The following is a 26101-nucleotide window of genomic DNA, read 5'->3' on the forward strand; positions in this document are numbered from 1 at the left end:
AGATAGGCAATGCATGTATTTAGCGCGAGAGGGTGAGAGGGAGAGGGGAAGAGAGAGAGACAGCTCGGCATGGGGTGCAATGGCGGGTGTGTGAGGTAAATACATTTGGTAACATGAGTGGAAAAAGGGGTTGTGTAGTTGAGAGACTTAGAGATCGAAACATGGAGAGAAAGAATGAACGTGTGTTGGAAACCGATAGCTTGCTAAGGTGGTTAGGAGAGGAAGATTGACCGATACAGGAAGTATGTAGCATTTGTGCGCGGGGGGAGGGGGGCTAAAAACAACATTTGAATGTACATAGTACGAGACTTAATATCGATGTTTCAATTCGGTGTACATTGTAAGATTTGAACCGAGGACCAGGCATACGGGTAATTATTTCGAATTCGTGCCATACTAAGTTTCGAAAAGTTGACATTGACTCAATCTGTTGTGCTATTTTGTAGGTCATATGTTTGAATCCATCCAAAAGCTTTCTCACTACCATGGTGTTCATCAAATAGATATGAATTTGTATTAAAAAAGTAGCATGGATACAGTGAAATGCGAAATCCACGTTAGAATTGGAGATCGCTACGTGACACACACTCTGATTCAAATAACTAACTACGTGACACACACTTTAATTCGAATAACTAATTATGTGACAAACTCTAATCCACGTTAGCGTGGGTACCGTTTCGATTTTTTTCTTCAAATAACTCCTCATTAATTAATTTATAGTACTCCCTCTGTTCACTTTTATAAGACCTTAAGACATTTCAGACAATGTGCAAAACAGTTCATTTTAAGTTGTCTGAAACGACTTACAAAAGTGAAAGGATGGAGTATCTCATTTCGAATGACTAATTATTGCAATGAAAACACGGGCATGGTAATACATACAGATTCGTTTGCAAATGAAAGAAGATTTGTTTCGTTTGCATTCTCAAATGTAGGCGCACCAGGCAGACCAGGGTCGTGTCGGGGTGGACGCTGCTTTGGTGCCTTAAAGGCAACTGCCCTTGGGTGACTGACATGTGGGCCAACCACCTATTGGGCCCACATGTCATGGACACAAAGGCAGGTGCCTTAAGGCACCGAAGCATAGTCCTGTCGGGGTGGTCGCATGTGTCAGACGGACGCGTAGCACCCAGCCACCCACCCCCCCCCTCCCCCCCAAAAAAGGACGACGACAATATAAGTTCGCGCTTCCACGTTTCGGATTGAAAATATCTGGCGGCCCCAATTCCAGCCCTGCAAAATCTCTCTTCTCCATCGTCCCCTTCTGCGCTCAGATTGCTCAAATCCCTAATTCGCCGCCATCCCTCGAATCGCCCCTCGTCTCATCTCTTTCCCCACCGTTCCCCAACTCTGTGCCGGATGATGATGACGAAGACGACGGTCGCGCTTCACCACCGCACCGGAGCTACCTCATCTACGCCCTCGTCCACCACACCGGGTGGTCCACCGACAACGTCGGCCGCCGCGACCGACGTGCCTCACAGACACCGAGTTCCACCGCCTCAGGTGCGCTTCACCGACGCCGTCTCCCAGCTCACCGGCGCTACTTCACCGAGCACATCGTCGCACCTCCGCCCCCGAGGCCGTTGGGGCTTCACCAACGGTCTTGTCCACCACATCGTAGCGCTCCGCTGCCACTCAAGATCTGCATCCGTGCGCGGCCAGCCAACGCCAACGCATCACCCTCAACGTCTTTGAAGTGACCCGCACTCTAGCTCGCGAGCATGCCCAAACGCCGACCCGAACTAGGTATCCACACATCACTCCCTTGTGCACTGTTCCGATGATGTTTGTATATCCTTTCACTGCTCTCTTAGCTTACACGCCTATGCAAATCTGACTTTAACTCTTATTTCTTCTGGAGATATCATCTCAAACAAGCAAATCCATTTTTTTAGCGAAGCATGATGGCGCTACGGGATCTGGTACACATGCTGCACACCTGTATAACCTTGCAAGTATCTGTCCTCCGGTACAACATCAAGGTTGATTCCTCTTATTTGATCAACCATTCGCTGTGTCAAAAATGCAGAGGGGGATGCAAGGAGCACAAGGCCTGCACATCCAAGCAAGTGGTAACATGGACTTGTACATGGAACATCCCAAGTGCAAGCAGAGCTGCAGTGAGCCTATACAACGAGCTAGCGCAAGTCCCTGCATTTCATTTAATTCATACTGGCATTCGTGTATGATTTGTGTGCAGTGGCTAATCCACGAATTCAAGTTACCAGGGGCGAACATTTAACTTAAAAATATGAAGGCACTTGCACTCCGGAAATCAACCTAACTTGAGAAATGTGAAGCTACAGGCACTTTGAAAACTAGCTAATGATCCAAAGTAGTTCAGATTATAAACACTAAATGATTCAAGCACCAAAAAACACAAAATGCAACATGGTGTACAAGGACTACAAACATGGTCTGTACCTGCTTGAATTATTCGTTCTCTGGCTGAAAATATCAAAGAGTAATTGCACGTATAACCAGTGCGCAAACTGCATATCAATATATCTATCCTGCACAAGTATGCCAATAGTTTCAAACAACAGATTAGAAAAGTATTTACGCTATGTTGTCATGATACGGGGACTTTCTGGTAGATGGCCTCGACGTTTCCTCAAGCTATTAAAATGCACTATAATTTGCTTGTCATCAATGCGTGCAAATCTCTATCTCTCTCAACATAGTAGATCATCATTAGACACTAAATCCTTCAATGAGCTTGCTAAATGCTTGTATTAGATCCCTCATTAGACACTATATGTTCATCACCAGGAGCATGTAAAATGTTTGCATCAAATCCTTCATTAGCAGTCTGTTCATTAGACACTTCAGGCTCAAGAACAACATGAGCTTGTATATTTGCACCAGAAACTTGATTAGATACATCAGATTCAGTCAGTTCAGTATTGATTGGGGGAGTTATAAAATAAGTAGAAATTGGTTTCATTTTCTCATAGATTCCCTACATACAAGCAGTTTTACAACACCGTCAGGTTTAACTATTGGCCAAAAATTGAAGAGTTGAATTAGATATAATCAGGGATGCGATGTACCTGCTCATTGCGCATGCTACTCTTGCAAGTTGCGACTGTCCGTTTGCGCATGCTCGATGCCATGCCTGTGCTGCCGCCGCTGCCTCCCACGCAGGCTACACCCAGGGTTGGATCTTCATCTTCTTGTCCTTTCGTTTGCTTGAAGCCCGGCAACCGCCCTCCAACGAGGGCGCGAGGAAGTGCTGTGTCGGTCTGTCCAGCGGCGGCTAGGTCAGGAGCGACCCAGACTGGAGGCTGGAGCGAATGAATTGGGATTTTTCCTGTTGTCAATCGATATGGGAGGCGCTCGTATGGGCCCCGAGCCTGCTATAGGGCCTGCCTTGCACTTATGTTATTGGCCCATCCAAATTGAAAAAAAATCTTCATTTTTTACATTGCCTGCTCGTGCGTTGGGACGAACAAAACTAGCATGGGCCAACCTGGACGACTCAAACTAGGTGCACACTTTCCAGCCACCTAAGGCGGCCGCCCATACTAGCCCCTATGGTGGCGTCGCCCCTTTTTCCGTGTATGATTGGATAGAGAAAAATATTCCAGTGACGCTTTTGATTTACCCACAGAATGGTTGAATTGCTTGTTTCTATGAACTGAGTTTGCCAATAATGTGAAGGATGCCAGTCTTTTTATCCTATTGTAGATTGCTTAGATCTCGATATGCCAAAAGTAATCGCATGAAATATACAGTAAAAGCCAGTGTGATGTGTTTGGCTACAGCTAGTCTGACTACACGTCCTCATATAACATATCAAGGACGCACCATCTTACCATATAACCATTCGACTTAACCATGTAGTGTGGGAAGAAAGAAGTATTGGGACTGCGTATCCAAGCAATTGATGCCATGGACTCCTTTATACAACCTTGTAAGAGAAAAAGAAGTTGCAGTGTGCCTGTACAAAGAACTAGCGTAAGTTCAGTTACCTGCTTCTCGGAATTTTAGTTAGCCACTTATTGCAAAATTGTTCAATTACGTTGCTTGGCTTAATTTAGTTTGCTACTGATTACATAATGGCACAGTCTGTTAATCATATTGTAGACTGCGCCTATCTATGTGTTTGATACTTACTGTTAAGAATTACCTGTTTGCCTTAACTTAAATATCTACTTGTTTGTTTAACTGCTTTGCTGCTGCAACAGTGGGTTACAATGATGTTAATAAGTACTGTACTTTTCAGCATCTAATTGAAACTTTTTAATTCCTTGTTTGTTTAACTGGTTTGCTGTTATAACTCCTAGTTGAGATGTTTTGCTAACTTCAACTTTTCTGAATCCAATCGGAACTTTAATGGCAAAACAGGGTAGCCCAAGATCAAAGAGCGAAGTCCCCATGGACGTTGCATCATCCCACAGCAGTGGCACCGGCCCAATCGTGCATTATGAGTTGCCAACTGCTAATGCTCCAGAGGCTAAACAAGTGGTAGAAAGAGATTCTGCTTCTGCACTTAGAGATGAAGTTGACATGTTGAGGAAGCAAACAGCACAATCACAAGCAGTACTCAAGACAACCATTAAATATTTGGTGGATTTCAAAACGAAGCAAGCTGAGACTAACCAGATTGTTAAGGTTCTTAAGGAAAAAAGGGAATTAAATTCCTACTTGGTAAATCATAGGTGAAACGTTCTTTCCATAGTTGAATAACCTTTGTGTTGTCTGTTCATGTAATCAATCAAACCATTTGTTATAGAGATCATGTAATAATTGTTTTTTTTGTTTTTTGGTTTGTAATTTTATTTGAGCACAAGTCTGTATTAATTGATAAGACTCAGAGAGATTTCATTTGGATTGCTGTGTCAGACCTACAAATATGCCAATCGGGCTGAATGTGCATTCAGCAATAGTAGTAGTATAGATGGACCATAAGTGGCACGCATCAGAAAGGGCCAAGATGCTGGCTAAAAAAAGGATGCTGTTGTAGCAAAAAAAAAGTACAGCGGCCTGGCTTATGTATGTTAGTTGATATTATTGATCCATATACTCTATAAGTGTTTATATGTATGTTAGTTCTGTACATTCTTGGTTGATTGACTCGGTATTTGAATCTTGATACATCGCTTGTGTACATATCTAAATGGGAGTACACGTTATGCTGTGTGTGACATTTGAGTTGGACATGAAGTGTTCCAAATATTCGAATTCACCTTAAACTGGATTCTAGTTTCTGAATTTGAGTATCGGCATTTGCAAACCATATTCATATATGATAGTGGAATACATCTTTGTCGTCCTTTTGAAGATATATAAGAACACGTAGAATGATTTATAAAGATTCATATAGGAATACAAAGTGGATTCGAATTTATTTACCAGGGTAAACGTGGATGCTTATTTTCCCAAAATTCGAAAGAAGCAGCAAAATGTCCACTCCCACATCGATGTAGGCAAATATTTTCAATAGGGGTAGGTTTGTAACTTCACTCAGGCGTGACACAACCGCCCTACCTGTCAGCCCCGTTCATACACCGTGGGCGCCAACCATGGGCGCCAACCACCCTCTCCTCGCCCGAAATCGCTCTGGGCAAATATTGCCGAGATGCGAGATTACCGTCCTATCCCCAACCGACGAGACGTCCAAATTTTAAACAGGGGCTAAGTTCGTAACTTTCCCATATTTCAGACAGGCGCGTCCCAAAAACATGGTTCCCCGTACCTCTCCCTCCATTTTCCCATTCATACACCGTCCGCGCTAGAACACCCCATCCCCACACCAGCCTCCATCCGCCACCCCATCCATCGCCGTCGTCCTCCACCACATCCATCGCCACCGTCCTCCACCATGCCGGAGCGCCTACCAAGACCGCGTCGTCCACTTCTAGAGATGGACATTTCTCATCCACGGCGACGGGCCAATAGCCTTGCATCACGTCCTTTCGCTTCATCGGTGTCGTCGTCCTCTTTGCCGGGGCCGCTCACACGACCTTCTCTTCCACCGCAACGGGAATTATTCCCCGATGCACCCGTCTACCGTCGCAGATCTGCTTCAACGCCACCGACAGCCATCGCACCCCCGATGCCTACACGGTGCCGCAAGAGAGGTGGTACTTCATATCTGCTCAACTTTTTGATCTCAACCAGAAAATAGATCTTAACTTGGTTACTCTACTTTCTTTTCAGCTCTTAGAATTTACTTCTTAGTTCGAAGCAAACAATGGATGCTAAATATCATTTCTCCGGTTTGCAGCTTCAAATCTGCCATGGCACAGCCATAATACGGTTTAATTGATCATGTTGGTTCCGTGGTGGTTTCTTTAATAGAAATCGGAGGGGAAACCCTCTTTTGCTAAAAAAATATGCTTAGAGTTTCCCCATTTTATGATCACTATACGATCAGAATACGCGCTTCGTGTCATAATAACACTGCTCCACCCATCAAGCTAAACAAGCTTAGATGTTCAAATACGAATCTGATATTATTAAAATAGAGTTGTTTAATTGGTCAGCTAAATGTTCCTAAATTAGTTTCGAAAATGCATATTCGCCGCTCGGGTGTGTATCTCTACAGGGTGCCCGCGATGGGCTGGCCCACCCTGGGATTTTGGGTCGTCCCAGGCCCCGATTCCCCTCTGTTCTGTTGGGCGCTTCCGATCTCTACTCGCCCCCAGCCGCCTGCCTCGCCGGCGACTTGCCATCCCCGGACGGCATGACTCTAGGAGGAGACGCCGGACTAACAGGAGGCCAGGAGCCGCTCGCCCAACAGCGTCACCGTTGCCCGGGCGTGCCGCCGTGCCTACCTTCCCAGTCCGTTCAGGGCTCAGGCGTGCAGCACCCACCAAGCCAACCCGATTTATCCTGAGATACGTCCTCAACACTCAGCAGCCACTCCTCATCACCCATTTTCTAATTGATTCATCACTCATTAGGCAGGATTGTCATTAGGGTTTGTTGTGTGCTCAGTGCTACCTACACTTAATGGTTCAGATGTATTTTGGTAATCTTTAGTACCTCTAAAGTTCACAGGGTTTTCAAAATTCCGGCCCTCGGAACAGAAACTAGTCATTTTGGATTGTTGGTCGTAGAGACATTGACCCAGATTACTACTGCAAGCCAGGTTTGTTGACAATTTTACTTGTCTTTCTTACTCATTCGATATAATATCCAATTATTCACGTCGATTAGTTGCAAACAATAAGTTCTAGACAAACTTCTTCATTCAGATTTTGGACGGTCTCTTACTGCAGTTACAAATCTGCATACTTGTCCTAATAAGCTCACGAGTAAATGATTGATTCACTACATCTATGCTTGCCTTGTCATATTTGTTGTCAATATTATTTTAGGGTGGACCACCCTGTTTCTAAATACTGGAACCGTAGACATGAGTGAATAGTATTTCTCTATGTGATCTCTTCCATCATGTGTGGGTAACGAACACTTCATTGTATAGAAAGAAAGTATCATTTCCAGCTTTTACATAGGTTTCGATCTTTTACATGGAATACAATCTGCCTACTTGCTTTGTGTCGCACTACCAACACTCCACCCTTGAAGCCAAACATTACGCCACTCATAATTGTTTAGTTTATTTGTTCAAATACGAATTTCATATGATTCTAATGTTCCTACTTCAGTTTTCAAATGTGTGCCTGCCTGTTATAGAGACATAAGGGGTTTGTATTTCTGTGTGTGGTCTGGTCAGCACGGTTGGGGAGGTGAACTTTGCATATGCAGGGGTTTGTAGGGAGACACTCTCCGAGTTGAATCCGCAATGCATTCCATAGATAATCTGACTACTTTTTATGTTCTCATGAACCTCAGATTCTGAACAGCATCATAATGATTATGATCTTGCGCGCATGAAAAGAATAAACCAGAACAATGCCATGGCTGTCAAACTTGGCATTAAGGGACTGAAATCAAGTCTGGTTGCAATGCAATGCAAATGCTCTCCACCTACAGATTCATGCTCAGAATATGATCCTAATAGTGATTCTGAGCTAGAGGGAGACCTAAGTCAATGTAGCTCCCTAGTGGACGAGTCAGAGGAAGATGCCCTATCTTATTCACCCATCAAGGTACTTGCTCTAACTTTCCAAGGTTACATTGCTCGCACATATCTTGCAACTGATGCTTTGCATTGCATCTACTTTGTTGAACTGCCATTAGCTTAGTTTACACATCGTGTATGTGAATACGCCCTGCATATCCATTTTCAGTACATATTCCATCTGTCATCATACCATATTTATCCATTCAAATGTTGTTCTTGTGTATCAGACGTTCAAAAGGAAGAGGGTGATTGCTGATCGTGGAGGAGCACAAGCAAAGTATTTGGAAAAGGTAGTGGCACCTGATAAATCAAATAGCCCATTAGGTGTAGTTGCAATATCACCTGACCCACAAAATACCCCAACTCTAGCAGACTCTAGCCCTACTACACTGGTCATTTCTGATGCCCCAACTCAGTAGACCCCAACTGCAACAAACAGTATGATTATGCCAGTTGACATAGCACCAGCTGTACGACGCAAAACCCCCATTCCAGCAAAGAGTACACCAAATCCAGTTGACAAATCCCTTTTCGAACCAGAGAGAGCCCCAATTGCAGCAAATAGGACCCCTGTTCCATTTCTTCCCAGTTTAGAAGATGAAGCTTATGTTGTTGTCAGGAACTTTGTGCGCATCTTTCCTTCATGGAAAGATTATACCGCAGACACAGAACAATTTCCAGTCTTCCTCCGCAACTTACGCGTAAGTAATGTACTAATATTATTCATGGTCATTACTGCATATGTTTCTGCTGAAAAAAGACATAATATTTCATTCTTTTAAATAGGCGAGGAGCAAACTGGATTGTGATGACGAGCAAGAGTTGGTTGCGCTTTTCAAGCACTCGTTGATGAAGTGTCGTTCCTACCTGAGGCAAGCGCACTTCGATGGCAAGCCTCTGAACGAAATTTCTGTAAAGTCTCCGGTGCTAGATTTATCCGACGGTGACTGGAATAATCTTGTTACACATTGGTCTCGGCTGCAGCGTAAGGTACTGTCTATGATATCACATCACAATTTGAACTACATTTCTGCATTTGCCTTAATGTCTCACTTGTACGAAAACTGTTAGCAGAAGAACATTCGTTCTCAAGGGACCACAGAATTTCGCAACTATACTGCACACTGCATTGCTCTTTAGAGTACCTCTTGCCCTGTATGACCATACTTACTTCCATAGTTGTTTGATCATGTAGCATCACTGCAAATGTTAGCCTCGTAATCGTCCATTTGGTGGACATTATAAGATCCTTATGGACTCTTACACAAATTTAGAATCAACCCAATGCTTTTGAAGAGGTTTAACTCTACAATCCTCTTGTAAGGACTGAACGTGGTCTATCACTATACTTACATTAACAGCTACTCCCTCCGTCCCATAATATAAGAACGTTTTGTACAATACACCAGTGTTCAAAACACTCTTGTATTATGGGAAGAGGGATTGGTTCATTTTGTAGCATTCTGCATCTTATCTCCCTCGCCCACCATTTACTAAAAAAGATCAGATCTATATTTAATCTTACCAACAAGTAGAATACACAGACAATGCCAGTGCAGAAGTGTAGCCCATTGCTCTTGTCAGTACATTTTGTCCTGTAATGCTTGTACTTCCAGGGATTGGTAGTTGATTATGTAGCATCAATCTGCATCTTATCTTCATTATCCTCTATCCCTTCCAGTATTATCTTATCTATAATTACTCTCTACAAAATGTAGAGTACAGGCAATGCTTATGAAGAAGATTCTGTGCTGAAATTCTTGAGTTATCCTTCCCTTGACATGGAGAAGGGCAATATAAAGCCGGTGTTAACTGTTAATGTAAGTTAGTCCTTCTAAAGCCTTTATCCTCAACTGCTGTTTAATTTGCTCATACTCCCTATCATTTACTGCTGTTTATTTTGCTGTTTCTACCAAAATGCATGTTCGTAAGAACCGTAAGTTCTAAGTTTTACTTGTAAAACCAAATTTCTTATTCATACCATGCACATTACTTAATACTCCCTATATGTATGCTTGGTTTTGTGGATCTATAATCCAGTGTGTGGTGAAGCAGCCCACGTTTGCACCTTGTCATCTCCTGTTTTATCTTACTGATGTGGCTGATGATATGAACAACATGCCATGCACATTATCCAAAATAGATACAATGATTTTCTTTGCCCTTCATATATGCTTGTTATGTTGACATGGTAATCCAGTAGTGTGGTGAAGCTCCCCGCATTATGAACAATGCCAAATTATGCTATTGATATTTTGAACTTACTCTTTATTTTCTAATTTGAAATTGGATAGAATTGACAGAACAGTTATCATCTTTGTTTATACACGCGCAAAACCTGTCATCTCTCTTCTTTGTTTCAGGGTGATATGCCTGATGGCATGCACAAGTCCGCTGAAGGCTGTGAGACAAACCCAACATATATTGCAGCAAAGAAGGCAAAACATCATGAAGATAGCGAGACAACCCCAAAGTCTTGTCTTGATACAGTGTTCAAGTTACTTGAGACTAACAGTCAGACAAGCTCACGGAATTCATTGTCTGAATCAGTTCGACTTCTTCAGTCCTAAGTTCTAGCAGAAAGGCATTCTGCAACTCAACTTCGACTTGAAGTCCTATCTCTAAGAAAGATTGCGGAGAACACCAATGAGAACCTCATCGCTAAACAGCTACACCTGGAAGCTATGACCGACATGCTAGGATGGTCTCACAACCCTGCTCAGCAGCTTGCGCACCAGTTCCCCCGCAAGGCTAACCTTTCTTGAACAGTCTTGGAAGTGGTCTCGGTTCAGTATTATTTTGTTACGCTGCAATGGTGCCCAGTTTTTGTAATCTGCTTCTTCGTTGCACTTTATGATCACTGGTGGCGAACTTCGATGCCCAGTGGATGTAATATAACTTAAATCCTTCATTGTATAGTGTAGGTTTATTCTTAGTTACTATGCCGTAATTTCTTTATTGTATAGAGTAGGTTTGTTCTTAATTCCTACTAGTTACTGCCATCATTCGCTATCTGAAAAAAAAGCATATGTAGTTGACCGGGCCGAAACATTCGACTCTAACAGGCCAGGTTTTTAGCGGACCACAATTGGGCCGGCTCGCGTCTTTCTTGGGCCCGAATGATTGGGGCCTTCACACATTGTGCTAGGCCCAAACTTACACCCGCCTATATTTTAGTTGGGCCTTTTGTCGACCCAGCGCTTAGTTTGGCCCTGGTAGCATTGGGCCATTAACAGGCTGAATATTGTACTGGGCTATTACGGCCGATATGAAACCACGGGCCTTTAGCAGGCCAAAATGCATGTTGGGCCTCAATTTTCACTAGTCGTCGACGGGCCTTCAGCAGGCGAAATGTAGACCGGGTCGTTATGGGCCCAGTTAGCTCACGGGCCGTTACCAGGCCAAAACATATCTCGGGCCTTAGTTGGCCCACTGATATCATGGGCCTTTAAGAGGCCGAAAGCTTAGTACAGGCATCAACGGGCCGAATTACGCAACAGGCCTTTAACAGGCCCAAACTCACGTTGGGCTTAACTGTTGCCACCTTTAGCATGGGCCGTTAGTGGGCCAGATGTCTCGTCAAACCATATATGGCTCATGGGCAGCACGGGCCATTCCCAGGCCGAAAGTCACACCGGGCTGAAATGGGCCCATGTCTACATCAGGCCTCTAACAGGCCGAAAGTCACTGGGCTATAGTTGGGCCTGAATATTCGGCGAACAATTAACGGGCCAGATCTGGCTTCGGGCTGCAAATGGGCCCAAATATTGGGCGAACAATTAACAGGTCAGATCTGGCTTCGGGCTATAAATGGGCCCAAATATTGGGCGAACAATTAAGGGGCCAGATCTGGTTTCGGGCCATAAATGGGCCTTTATTAAGGAAGCCGTTATTGGGCTGGCCCACTAGTAACTGATTAAGTTCTACGTGCCTTTGACTGGGCCGGCCTTTTTAACCTATATGCGCCTCTGTTGGGACCAGCCACGTGTCGACGTACCATAGGCATGTCTCCTCCAATGGACGGGCGACATCTGGCCCACTGACAAGCTGACAGGTGTTTCCTTCAGTCAATCAGAATTTTACACGTGGAAATTTCCCATTGGTCGGGGCTGTTAACGGGTTATGGGATCCAAAATCCGACCCGATAGCTTAACGGCGTTCCGTTACGGTGGATGCCACGTGTCGGTCACCCTTGACGAAAGCACTTCTGTGACGCGCGATTTATCGTCATGGAAGTGAACACTTCCGTGATGATAATTTTGGTAATGTCATGGAACACTTCTACGACAACACAAGTATGACTATCTTGACTCTATCATAAATTTGTCATGGATATACATGCATGACAAAAAACGCGACCTACTGTGACAAACACGTATCATCACGGAAGTGTATTTTTTTGTAGTGCCATCACCTATAGGGTGGTCAATCTGGAGCTCCTCAAATCCCTCCGTTATTTTGTCCACCATCACAACACCAAAGCCTTGTGGAATCGGACTGCAGTGTAAAGTTGCTCCGGGTGAAGGAGGGAACACAGAGCCGAAAGCCGCCTTGACTTTGAGCTGAAGCCATTGCGTCATAAGGTGGCACTGGTGTGAATCCGTGATAAAATCCACGGGGTAGCTAGGACCCGTCAAATCAGGCTACTGAACGAGGTCGGTGGAAGCCGTGCTACTTCTCCGCTGAGATGGTGGGGTAGCTTCTGGGGTAGCATCTTGGGCAGGATCTCACAACTGCTGGTTCTCAACATCTTGTTCCTCTAGCTTTCTTACCCTTGCTTTAAGCTCCTGCAGTTCGCTCAGCTCCACGTTCCTCCTCCTCTCTTGGGTTTTGTAACCGCCTGCGTCGGGAAACCCAACCTTCCACGCAACAGAGCCTGGCGTGCCTCGTGTTCGTCCAGGGTGCTCAGGATTCCCAAGGGTCCTTGTGAGCTCGTCATTCTCTCTGTCGGGAACGAACTTCCCTTCCCGCACTTCGTTGATTGCTTTTTGAAGCTTCGTGACGGGTGTTGCACACTGCTCGTCCGTCCAGCAGCACTTCCCTGTTTCAGGGTCCAATGTTCCACCAGCCCCGAAGAACCAAGTCCTACAACGGTCTGGCCAGTGCAATGTCTCTGGTTCAACCCCTTTAGCAATCAGGTCCTGCTCAGCCTTGTCCCACAACGACCGGGCTTTGAGGTAGCCACCTGACCGCATGCGATGGTAATGCTCCTTCTTTGCAGCATTTATCCTGTTAGTCTCTGACATCTTCTTACTCCTCTCTGATGTCTTGTTGGCCACAAATGCGGGCCAGTGATCTCTTATCTTCTCAAATCGGCCGGTGAATTCTAGAGTCTTGTCTTGGTCGACATACGTTGTTTTCAACTCATTCTTCCACCTCCTGAATAGATCTTCCATCTTCTTGAGAACACGGGACTTGATCAGTGGCTCTATAACTTCTCCGGATCCTCCTCTTCCGGTAGGGTGAAATTTACCTTCAACACTTTCCAAAGATCTTCTTTCTGTCTATCTTTGACAAAAGAAACTTGAAGAAGCTCTTCCTTCTTAGGCTCATTCCATAGCTCGACGATGATTGGGATCATGTCCCTAACAAGAACCCCGCACTAAGCAGAAAATGTTTCCTTGGTCCGGAGGGGTTTAAACGGTTGGCCATCGCGCGCGATTTCTGTGATCGTGAACCTTTCATCCAAGCGCAACTTTTTCTTCGGGCCTCGTTTCTTTACTGAAGTATTGCTTGATCCGGAGGGCTATATAAATAAGAAATAAGAGTTAATATATGTACATACCAAAACAATTAATGCTTCAATTAGCTAGTACATCATAGGCTTATTTAATATATATATATATATATATATATATATATATATATATATATACCTTGCCGGACATTGCAGCAGCTGTTCCCGACTCTGTTCGGTCACCAGAGCCGTCATCACGGTCGCCGGAGCCATCATCACGATCATGACCCTCCTCTATTATTTTTTCATCACCGCAGCCTGCTTCCTCTCCTTGCAGACCTTCTTCGATGTCGTTGAGAAACAACAAGACTACATCACCTCCGCCATGAATTATGTCCTCCAATATCTCTTCTTGATCAAAGTCTCTTTGTTGATCCATAGTTTCTGCAAATATTACAACATGGCAATTAATATACAAACATGAGATATGGATATATCGAAGTTATCGAGGAGGGGGTATGTCGACCGCCTCTCTCTCATGATTGTCCGACATTTGTGTCAAAGGATTCAAAAAAACCATGTCTTCATGATTAGGCGAAAGTAACAGGCGCATGATGGTACGAAGCTCTCCAAAGTTGTTTTGGAACAGAGTCCCAGATAGGATAATTTACTTTTTGGTAGAAAGTATAGCGAGAGCCTTCCGAATATCGCTATTTGGAAGGCCTTTGCTCAAATTCGTACCAAAAGACGGATTATCCTATCCGGGACTCCATTCCAAAACAACTTTGGAGAAATTCGTACCATCATGTCTCGGTTACTTCCGGCTAATGATGAAGCCATGGATTTCTTCAATACCTTGACACTAGGCCACCCTCTCGACCCCTTAGCGATCCTCAACCCCTCAACCCTAGCTAGCTAGTTGACGACCCTCGACCGCTCGGCGATCCACAACCCTCTACCCTAGTTCCCGACCCTCGACCCCCTCATGTCACGTTTGTCTAGTGTCAAAGGATTCAACAAAACCATGTCTTCATCATTAGGCGAAAGTAAAAGGCGCATGGTTGTACGAAGCTCTCCAAAGTTGTTTTGGAACGGAGTCCCAGATAGGATAATTCGCTTTTTGGTACAAAGTACAGCAAGAGCCTTCCGAATATCTGGAAGGCCTTTGCTGAAATTCGTACCAAAAGGCGGATTATCCTATCTGGGACTCCATTCCAAAACAACTTCGGAGAAATTTGTACCATCATGCCCTGGTTAATTCTGGCTAATGATGAAGCCATGGATTTCTTCAATACTTTCACACTAGGCCACTCTCTTGACCCCTCGGCGATCCTCGACCCCTCGACCCCTTGACGACCCTCAACTCTCGACCCTGACCCTCGACCCCTCGGCGACCCCTCGACGACCCTCGACCCCTCGGCGACCCTCGACCCTCTACCCTAGTTCACGACCCTCGACTGTTCGGTGATCCACGACCCTCTACCCTAGTTCACGGCCCTCGACCCCTCGGCGATCCTCGACACCCTTGTTCCCGATAAAAAGAAGAAGAAGAAGAAGAAGAAGAAGAAGAAGAAGAAGAAGAAGAAAAGAGTAGAAGAAGAAAAAAAGAGAAGAAGAAGAAGAAGAAATAGAAGAAAAAAAAGAGGAGAAGAAGAAGGAAAAGAGGAGAAGTAGAAAATATTTCTATTTTTTCTTCTTCTCCTCTATTCCTTCCTCTTCTCCTTTCTTTCCTTCTACTTCCTCTTCTTATTTTTTTCTCCTCTTCTTCTCCTTCTTCTTCTCCTTCTTCCTTCTTCCTCTTTTATTATTTTTCCTATGATCATCTATATAGATCAACATATATGCAAAAAAAACATCATACATATATCCATACATCAACTTATACATGAACATATATGAAAAAAAGCCACACATCCATCAAAAAAAGATCATACGGCGGCGGCGGCAGCGGCGGCAGGGGGCAGGGCAGGGGCGTGGGGCGCTCACTGGGCGGCGGTGGCGTCGAGGCGGCGAGGTCGGGGCAGCGGTGGCGCTGGGCGGCGACAGCGTCGGGGCGATGCGGGGCGGCGACGGCGTCGGGGCGGCGCGGTGATGTGACGGCAACAGATTTGGGTGGCGCATGGCTACGGCGTCGGGGCGGCGTGGGGCGCGGGCGGAGACGACGGGTGCGAGCGACGGCGACGGCAGCGACGGGCGCGGGCGACGGGGCAGAGGGCAGCGTCGGCGGCGGGAGAATGAGGAAACTGAAATGAAAATTTCACAAGTGCTGCTTACATAGAAGAAACATTGGTCCCTGTTGATGGCTAGAAGTGGGACCAATACCACCCTTTAGTCCCGGTTGGTGCCACCAACCGGGGCCGTTGGTGCTACCAACCGGGACCAAATATCTCTTTTCAGCAGCCCAAAGGGCGGGAAGCAGAGGCCACTGGTCCCGGTTGGTGGCACCAACCGGGACTAAAGGGTGGCATTGGTCCCGGTTCGTGGCACCAACCAATACCAATGCCCCCCTTTAGTCTCAGTTGGTGCCACCAACCTGGACCATTAGCCTTGCACAGCGGCGTGGTGGTGGGAGTTTAGTCCCACCTCGCTAGTTAAGAGCGCCAGCCACCTGTTTATAAGCTCAGCTACCTCGAAATCCTCTGAACTGCAGGCCTATGGGCCTAAACTGACACCGCTATACCTGTGGGCCTACTAGGCCTTCCGCGGGCCAGAATCCAGGCCCAACTAGCTGGGTTTCTAGTCGTATTCAGGCCGTGGTGGCCCAGTAGGTGGCATTTTTTAAATTTTTTCCAGTTTTTTGTTTTGTTTTTTCATTTTTCATTTTCTATTGTTTTTTGCTTTATTTTTTTAATTATTTTTTTCTTTTAGGTAATGAAAATTATAAACTTTTTGTTAGTGCCATTTGTTTTCCAATTTGTATAGTTTAAATTTGATTTTTTAAAACAAATTGTGTGAATCACTAGTTTTTGAATAACTTTACTATAAAGATAAATTTTTGAGTGATTTTTTCCCGCTATTTAATATTACTGTGTTTTATCATTGTATTCAAAAACAGATTTTGTTATTTTAGTTTCTAACAAAAAATTCTTTATGATAATTCTTTTTGCAATTGAAGTTTCTTACAAAAAAATTCTGTGTTTTACTTTAATGTTTTGAACAGAAAATACTTTGATAATTTTGGTTGCATACATTTTATATAATTTTAGTTTCAATAATACTAGAGGTTTATAAAAGTTTTTTGAGTTGATTCCTTTTGCTATTGGAGTTTTATAAAAGCTTTTTAGTTGATTATTTTTGCTATTGAAGGATATTATAGTTTTGTTTTAGTATGGTATCATCATTTCACCCATATAGCATGTGCTAAAAAGTTGAGAGGGTTAAGGCAAAAACTGGATGCACTTCGTGTGCAAAACAGACAATCTCTTTGGGAGTATCAGTGTTTCGGACGAAAACTCATCTGTTACAAAGGGATTCCATTTTTTCAAATGTAACAGCAGTGATATATTCTACATCAAAGGCATCATCATAATAGTTATTGATAGAAAGTCTTCTCTTTTTCTCCGCGTGTGTTCTTTGCTTATTGCGCCGTAACCATGGATAATCTTCATCATTTAACAGGATGCTTGGGTCAGCCTTGAATTTGAAGTTAGGAATTTCATGAAACTTTTCATAATCTTCAGACACGTCTGTCTTGCCCTCCAATCCCGCGATGTCTCTTTTTCCTGAAAGAACTATGTGGCGCTTTGGCTCATCGTATGATGTATCCGCTTCCTTATCTTTTCTTTTTCTCGGTTTGGTAGATATGTCCTTCACATAGAAAACCTGCGCCACATCATTGGCTAGGACAAATGGCTCGTCTATGTACCCCAGATTGTTCAAATCACTGATGTCATTCCGTACTGTGGGTCTACCTGCACCCCGCCTCCTGACATATTGACCCATTTGCACTTAAACAAAGGGACCTTAATATCATTTCCATAGTCAAGTTCCCATATGTCCACTATGTAACCATAATATGTGTACTTTCCCCTCTTGGTTGTTGCATCAAAGCGGACACCACTGTTTTGGTTGGTGCTCTTTTGATCTTGGGCGATCGTGTAAAATGTATTCCCGTTTATCTCATACACTTTGTAGGTCATTACAGTTGAAGATGGTTCCCTCGCCAACGAGTACAGGTCATCAGAAACAGTTTTGTCACACCTGAGACGTGTTTGGAACCAACTGCCGAAACTCCTGATGTGTTCACATGTAATCCAGTCGTCACACTGGTTCGGGTGTTTGGAGCGCAGAATGTTCTTGTGTTCATCGACATATGGGGTCACCAAGGTAGAATTCTGTAGAACCGTGTAGTGTGCTTGAGACCAAGAATGCCTGTCCCTACATACTATTGCGTCCCCTCCTAGCGTTCCTTTTCCACCAAGTCTCCCCTCATACCGCGATTGAGGGAGACCTATCTTCTTAAGGTCAGGAATGAAGTCGACACAAAACCCAATGGCATCCTCTGTTTGATGGCCCATGGAGATGCTTGCTTTTGGCCTAGCGCGGTTACAGACATATTTCTTTAGGACTCCCATGAACCTCCCAAAGGGGAACATATTGTGTAGAAACACAGGGCCCAGAACGACAATCTCGTCGACTAGATGAACTAGGACATGCGTCATGATATTGAAGAAGGATGGTGGGAACACCAGCTCAAAATTGACAAGACATTGCGCCACATCACTCCTTAACCTTTGTAGGATTTCTGGATCGATCACCTTCTGAGAGATTGCATTGAGGAATGAACATAGCTTCACAATGGCTAATCGAACGTTTTCCGGTAGAAGGCCCCTCAATGCAACCGGAAGAAGTTGCGTCATAATCATGTGGCAGTCATGAGATTTTAGGTTCTGGAACTTTTTCTCTGCCATATTTATTATTCCTTTTATATTCGACGAGTAGCCAGATGGGACCTTCATACTGAGCAGGCATTCAAAGAAGATTTCCTTCTCTTCTTTCGTAAGAGCGTAGCTGGCAGGACCTTTATACTTCTTTGGAGGCATGCCGTCTTTTTCGTGCAAACATTGCAGGTCCTCCCGTGCCTTCGTTGTATCTTTTGTCTTCCCATACATGCCCAAGAAGCCTAGCAGGTTCACGCAAAGGTTCTTCGTCACGTGCATCACGTCGATTGAAGAGCAGACCTCTAAGTCTTTCCTGTAGGGCAGGTCCCAAAATATAGATTTCTTCTTCCACATGGGTGCGTGTCCCACAGCGTCACTCGGAATAGATAGTCCGCTGGGACCCTTTCCGAAGATTACTTTTAAATTATTGACCATAGCAAGTACGTGATCACCAGTATGCATGGCAGGCTTCTTCCGGTGATCTGCCTCGCCTTTGAAGTGATGGCCTTTGTTTCAACATTGATGGTTGGTCGGAAGGAATCCACGATTCCCCAGGTAAACATTCTTCCTGCATTTGTCCCTCTATATACTTTCGGTGTCATCTAAACAGTGCGTGCATGCGTGGTATCCCTTGTTTGTCTGTCCTGAAAGGTTACTGAGAGCGGGACAATCATTGATGGTGACAAACAACAACGCATGCAGGTCAAATTCCTCTTGTTAGTGCTCATCCCACACATGTACACCGTTTCCAATTTGCAGCTGTAAAAGTTCTTCAACTAATGGTCTTAGGTACACATCAATGTTGTTGCCGGGTTGCATAGGGCCTTGGATGAGAACTGGCATCATAATGAACTTCTGCTTCATGCACAGCCAAGGAGGAAGGTTATAGATACATAGAGTCACAGGCCAGGTGTTGTGATTGCTACTCTGCTCCCCAAAAGGATTAATGCCATCCACGCTTAGACCAAATCATACGTTCCTTGCGTCACCTGCAAACTCCTCCCAGTACTTTCTCTCAATTTTTCTCCACTGCGACCCGTCAGCGGGTGCTCTCAACTTCCCGTCTTTCATTCGGTCATCTTTGTGCCATCGCATCGACTTGGCATGCTCTTTGTTTCTGAATAGGCGTTTCAACCGTGGTATTATAGGAGCATACCACATCACCTTGGCAGGAACCCTCTTCTGGGGGCGCTCGCCGTCAACATCACCAGGGTCATCTCGTCTGATCTTATACCGCAATGCACCGCATACAGGGAAATGGATGCACTGAAATCCTTGTACGCACCACAGAAATGGATGCAGTCATTAGGGCATGCATGTATCTTCTGCACCTCCAATCCTAGAGGGCAAACAACCTTCTTTGTTGCATACGTATTGTCCGGCAATTCGTTATCCTTTGGAAGCTTCATCTTCAATATTTTCAGTAGCTTCTCAAATCCTTTGTCAGACACACCATTCTCTGCCTTCCACTGCAGCAATTCCAGTATGGTACCGAGCTTTGTGTTGCCATCTTCGCAATTGGGGTACAAACTTTTTTTGTGATCCTCTAGCATGCAATCAAACTTCACCTTCTCCTTTTCACTTTCGCACTGACTCCTTGCATCAACAATGACCCGGCGGAGATCATCATCGGGCACATCGTCTGGTTCCTCTTGATCTTCAACAGCTTCCCCCATTGCAGCATCACCATATTCAGGGGGCACATAGTTGTCATCGTACTCTTCTTCTTTGTTGTCTTCCATCATAACCCCTATTTCTCAATGCTTGGTCAAAACATTATAGTGTGGCATGAAACCCTTCTCAAGTAGGAGGATCTGATGGGTTTTCGGTTAGAGTAAGACTTTGTATTCTCACAGATAGGGCATGGACAACACATAAAACCATTCTGCTTGTTTGCCTCAGCCACTTCGAGAAAATCATGCACGCCCTTAATGTACTCGGAGGTGTGTCTGTCACCGTACATCCATTGCCAGTTCATCTGCATGCATTATATATAATTAAGTGTGTCAAAAACCATTACAAAACATCATGAATAGATAATTAAGTGACCAAATTAATAGAAGTTCATCATCACATTAAAACCAAAGTACATACATAGTTCTCATCTAACAACATATAGCTCTCCAAAGCATCTAATTAATTCAACCATACATTGAAACTATGTAAAACATTTCAATGCGAAAACAAATGCGATCATAATCGCAACCAAGGTAACAATTGATCCAACAGCATAATGATACCAAGCCTCGGTATGAATGGCATATTTTCTAATCTCTCTAATCTTCAAGCGCATTGCATCCATCTTGATCTTGTGATCATTGATGGCATCCACAACATGCAACTCCAATATCATCTTCTCCTCCTCAAATTTTTTTATTTTTTCCTTCAAGAAATTGTTTTCTTCTTCAACTAAATTTAATCTCTCGACAATAGGGTCAGTTGGAATTTCCGGTTCACATACTTCCTAGATAAATAAAATCTATGTCACGTTGGTCGGCATAATTGTCATAAACAATAAATGAACCAAATAGTTATAAAGATAATATATACCACATCTGAATCATAGACATGATGAGGGTCGACGGGGGCGGATACCAAAACCATTGCACTAAATAATAAGAAGCAATAATAAAAGTAAGAAAATTAGACAACTATCTATATAAACATACAAGTAAGAATTTTTCCTTTCAGAAAGAAGATAAGAACAAGAGGCTCACCACGGTGGTGCCGGCGATGAGATCGGCGCGGGCGATGAGATCGGCGCGGGCGATCGACGGCGGTGAAGACGGGGACGGGACGTGACGGACCACTAAACCTAGACAAAAATTAAGGAAAATGGAGCTTGGAAGTCGAGCTTGGAGAGGAGAAAGATTAAGTAGTGTGGTTCGGGCATTCCATCGAACACCTCATGTGCATAGGAGGTGAGCTAGAGCACCACAAAGCCCTCCCCTCACCGGCCAGAAAAAACATAGCAGTATGGAGTGCCCTGCTCGCCGGCGAGGGGGTATATATAGGCATCACATTGGTCCCGGTTTGTGACTGGAACCGGGACTAAAGGACACCCTTTGGTCCTGGTTCATGCCACCAACCGGAACCAATGGTGGTGGGCCAGGAGCGAGGCCCATTGCTCCCGGTTCGTCCCACCAACCGGGACCAAAGGAGCTAGATGAACCGGGACCAATGCCCCCATGAGGCCCGACAGGCCTCCTGGCTTCACGAACCGGGACCAATGCCCCCATGGGTCCCGGTTCAGGGCTGAAGCGGGACTAATGGGCTGGCCCGGCATGAACGGAAGCCCTGTTTTCTACTAGTGATAGTTTACAGTTTCAGTGGTAACCTTGCTAGTCTCATTTGATATCAACGCCCAGTTGTAGACAATAATTAAAGAAAATTATATTATGAACTAGAGGAAAACTTTTTGTGATACCATAAGGAGTAAGCCCACTATATCCACTTCCATTCTATGAGAAGGAAGATAGATTTACACTCATGCAGGTACAGCTTTATCGGGACCAAAGCCCCCATGAGGCCTGGCAGGCCCCCTGGCCTGACGAACCGGAACCAATGGGCCCATGGGTCCCGGTTCGTGACTGAACCGGGACTAATGGGCTGACCTCGCCCGAACGTGTGCCTTGTTTTCTACTAGTGGAGCTGGGCGGTGCCAGCTAGTGGTCGGCCCTTTAACATATTTTTCTGTTCTGATCAACGTGTGTGATGATTTTTTTTAATTAAGGAATAAGAACATACAGCTGCAATAACCAGTATATGCAAATTGGAGCAAAATTTATTTGCACAAAACATAGCCAAGGTCATTTCTAACCGGTGTTTATGGAAATGTACTTACTCTATAAGACAGCCAACTACTTTCTGATTTTAAACTAAGACTAATTATTTTTGACATAATGCAGATATTGTGAATCATAAAACAATTTAAATAATGCACCAAGTTCTGATTTTCTCCTAAATTAATAGGCATAAATAGAAAAAATGCTAATCACATTGATATGCACTGCATGCAAGGTGTTTGCAAGGATCAATATTGGTAAATTATCTGTAAAAATATTGTTTTCCCCTTACAAACTCATATTGACAGAAAACAAGAGTGCAGAATCATCAACGAGGCTAATTCGGAAAAGAATAACTTGTATTATAAAGAATGGAGGAGAGTATATATTGCGTGTGTTGATTTCCGTTGAATGCATAAAATAATTCAAACAACACAATAAAGCAGGTCAAAATAAATGGAGACTATTGGTGCAACGCTGAAGTAAAAAGGGATACATACTACAGGAATTATATAAACGATGAAAATTGCCATTTCACCTCAAAAGATTCCTCCGAATCCCACTGGTTGTGTTTGCAGTGCTTGGTATAGATTTTGAAGGCATTTTCACTTCAAGATTGGGATAGGAAGCTATGGAGAACCTCCAAAAAGAAGCGATTTGTCCCATTTTGTCATGCCGAAAAGCTATCTGTTATATTAGTAAGGCCCATTAGATCTAGTCAAGAAGAGAGCAATATGTGCTCCTAATATTTTCCCAAGTATAGTATAACCTTGCAAGTTCTGGCAACTTATTTGGTCCCAAAACGCTCAAGAAGTATATGGTTTCAATATTTGACATCCCAACCTGCATGAACGCGCAATTGACAATCAGTGTCATACTTCTGATTGTATTGGAAATGAACATGCTCGCCACCTGCCATGAGGAAACATGGTTCTACAAACGACTTGCTTTTAATTCTTGCTCTTGTGGCATCATCAAACTCTTTCTTAATAATGCAGCACAATGTAGAAAACTCATTGGAATAAATCCACAAAGAAAGATATCCCAGACATTCCCTTTCTGAAAAAGACTACAAAGATCAATCTATGGAACTAAGGTTAGAACATCAGTTTACACAGCTGAAATACAAGTTAGTTTCAGAGAAACAACACAAACAAACAGTTTAATATTAATAATATATCATGTAATTACTCATACGTGTTTTCCGTAACAAATACAATATCCTGCTAGAACAACTGCCCTGGAAATTGTGGTTGAATTGGAAAGCCTTGGACACGCTCAATATCACCAGGCATTCAGAACATGACACCAACCAAATTGCATGACCATGGAGAGTTCTAGCTGTACTGAATTATCATTAGGTGAAAAAAGTTCTAAAAAATGTGCGTAAACTGACGAAGCATATATCATCTTGGGGAGCCCCTTCCTATGCTTGACGTTCTATTAGGCAGTAGATGTTCCTACCCGGCGCAGCGGCGCATGACCTTCCGCATCCCAGTCGACCTGAACTGCATCTCCAACACCTGCACACACACACACACCACAGAAGGAATCAAGAAGTACCGAAGGCAACAAATGGATATCAAAGAGAAAAACAAGAAGAAGGCAATAAGAAACCTTGTGCGTCGCTTCATCTTGTAGCCATTCCTGGGGCGCGGGCCGGGGCGGTGACCATGGAAATGTAGCCGGGGAGCAGGGCTTCTAGGGAGAGTCGGATGGCAACATTTAAAAATAGAGAAGATGTACCAATACTTTGTTCTAAGTAAAGGTATTCAGGCTTGAAAATTAGCCCTTATTTGAAGTGCCTTTTCATGTCAGATGTTACTCTGATTATAATCAGCATGCAGAGTAAGCATGTCACAAATTCTTCACTAATGGGTGCAATATAAGAAGCAACAGACTCAAAGGCACATACAGCTGGATGCAAGATGCATGGCTGAGACAGATGGATTAGAAAAAGATTGGAATTAATGGATGCAGGTACTACACAATTTTATATGCTGACAAGTATGCATAATGCAAAGAATTGTCAACAAACATCGAGAGGTCTTCTGGTGCTACTAATTTTAAATGAGTTCATCCACGTTTTCAGCAGCATAGACATTCATTGGGATCTACTAAAGAAATCCATGACACATACTGAACCCCAGCATTCACCCCAAAAGCATGATCTTGGACAATTGGACATGGATGGTAACAACATGACCCAGATTCACACATACCCACGCTCAACCCTAACATTCCAAATAACCACATGAAAAAGGAAACGACCCCGAAAATTAAGAGACAGCTTCACTGAAGCAACGCTAGCTGTTACGTAATCTACAAGGGTCGAGGGGGCTAGTGATTGATGCACACCTATTTAACTCACCTAGCATTTTGACAAGTTTACCGAAGAGATCATTGAGCAGGTCGCGCTTATGGTTCTGCCTCTTGGTTTTGTGGATTTTCCTCGGGGGTTTCTTCTTGCACTTGCCAACGGTGACATGCCTGCAAACTGAAAGCTACTACATCAGCAACAATGGAACACAGGCACAGATCGAGCTAATAGATTTCATCCTCCTCCATTTCCGGCCTATACTCGGTCTTCAAAGAAAAGCCGAACCAACTATTTGGCTGGCCTAAGAACAGTTACAAATAAAATTGCATCATAAGCTAACCGTAGAGCAACTCATGTCAGATATGGATTATCTACCTATGAATGTTCATTCTAGAAATCAAACATAAACACTAAATATGAATAGTTCAGACACATGGATTCAAAGAGAACAAGTGACTCAACTATTGTGCAAAATAGACAGACATCATGCAAGTAATCAACGCCCATCGAAGCGCATGATCCAACCCTTCTTCCCCGTATGGGCTTTACCCCGAACAAGCTCAAACTCCCTGACCATCATCTTCCGGGTGGCACGAGCCCTCAGCGACCTCCTCCCCTACTGTCAAAATCGAATTCGAACAGACAAACGAGAAATGCTCAATTTTTGAAATACAGCTAGTCTTTTTGTGCATGACCGAAAGAAAAAATATATTATAAGCAAATAACCTAGGTGCTAGACAGCTATCAACTATATGCTACCAGATCTGGAATAAATATTATAAAAAAGAAGTTGTGACCAACAATCACTCCATTAGTATGATTGGTTAACAGAAGTATCCAGCACATGCAGCCTTAGCTTTTGCCCATTTGGACCAGTCATGTGAATGCTGATCATGATTTGATTAGTAGAAACCTACATTCAAGTGTGTAGCTTTTCTACCAACAAGAATACAGAATAAAGATGAATGTCAAATGTCCTGATCTATATATATATCCATCTGAAAACCATCGAACAGGACATTGATTTGCATTAAGGGGAGGATCCTGGTTGGCTCCACCACAGCAGTTTGGAAGATGTCCATGCTACAGCTGCTCATGATTCACATGCAGTACTAACATACAGAAAAGTCAAAGCAAGCCAAAAATGCCTCTGATTACTGCTCAAGAAATATATCAACTGGACTTTGATACAAGGGCTGTTTTATCCAATAATAGGTCACAACAGGCACCACTTCGATATGATCCGCATTTGATGTGGTAGCTACGAGTATTTGTAATTGATACACACGTACTGTACATGCTAGTATTTAAAAACTCAGTCGTGAGAAAAGCAAGGGCAAGAGCAAACTGGGCAATCCACGTGACCAGTACCTCTGGTCCCAACTCGATATTGAC

Source organism: Triticum dicoccoides, chromosome 5B, assembly GCF_002162155.2.
Source record: "Triticum dicoccoides isolate Atlit2015 ecotype Zavitan chromosome 5B, WEW_v2.0, whole genome shotgun sequence".
NCBI classification, from domain to species: domain Eukaryota; kingdom Viridiplantae; phylum Streptophyta; class Magnoliopsida; order Poales; family Poaceae; genus Triticum; species Triticum dicoccoides.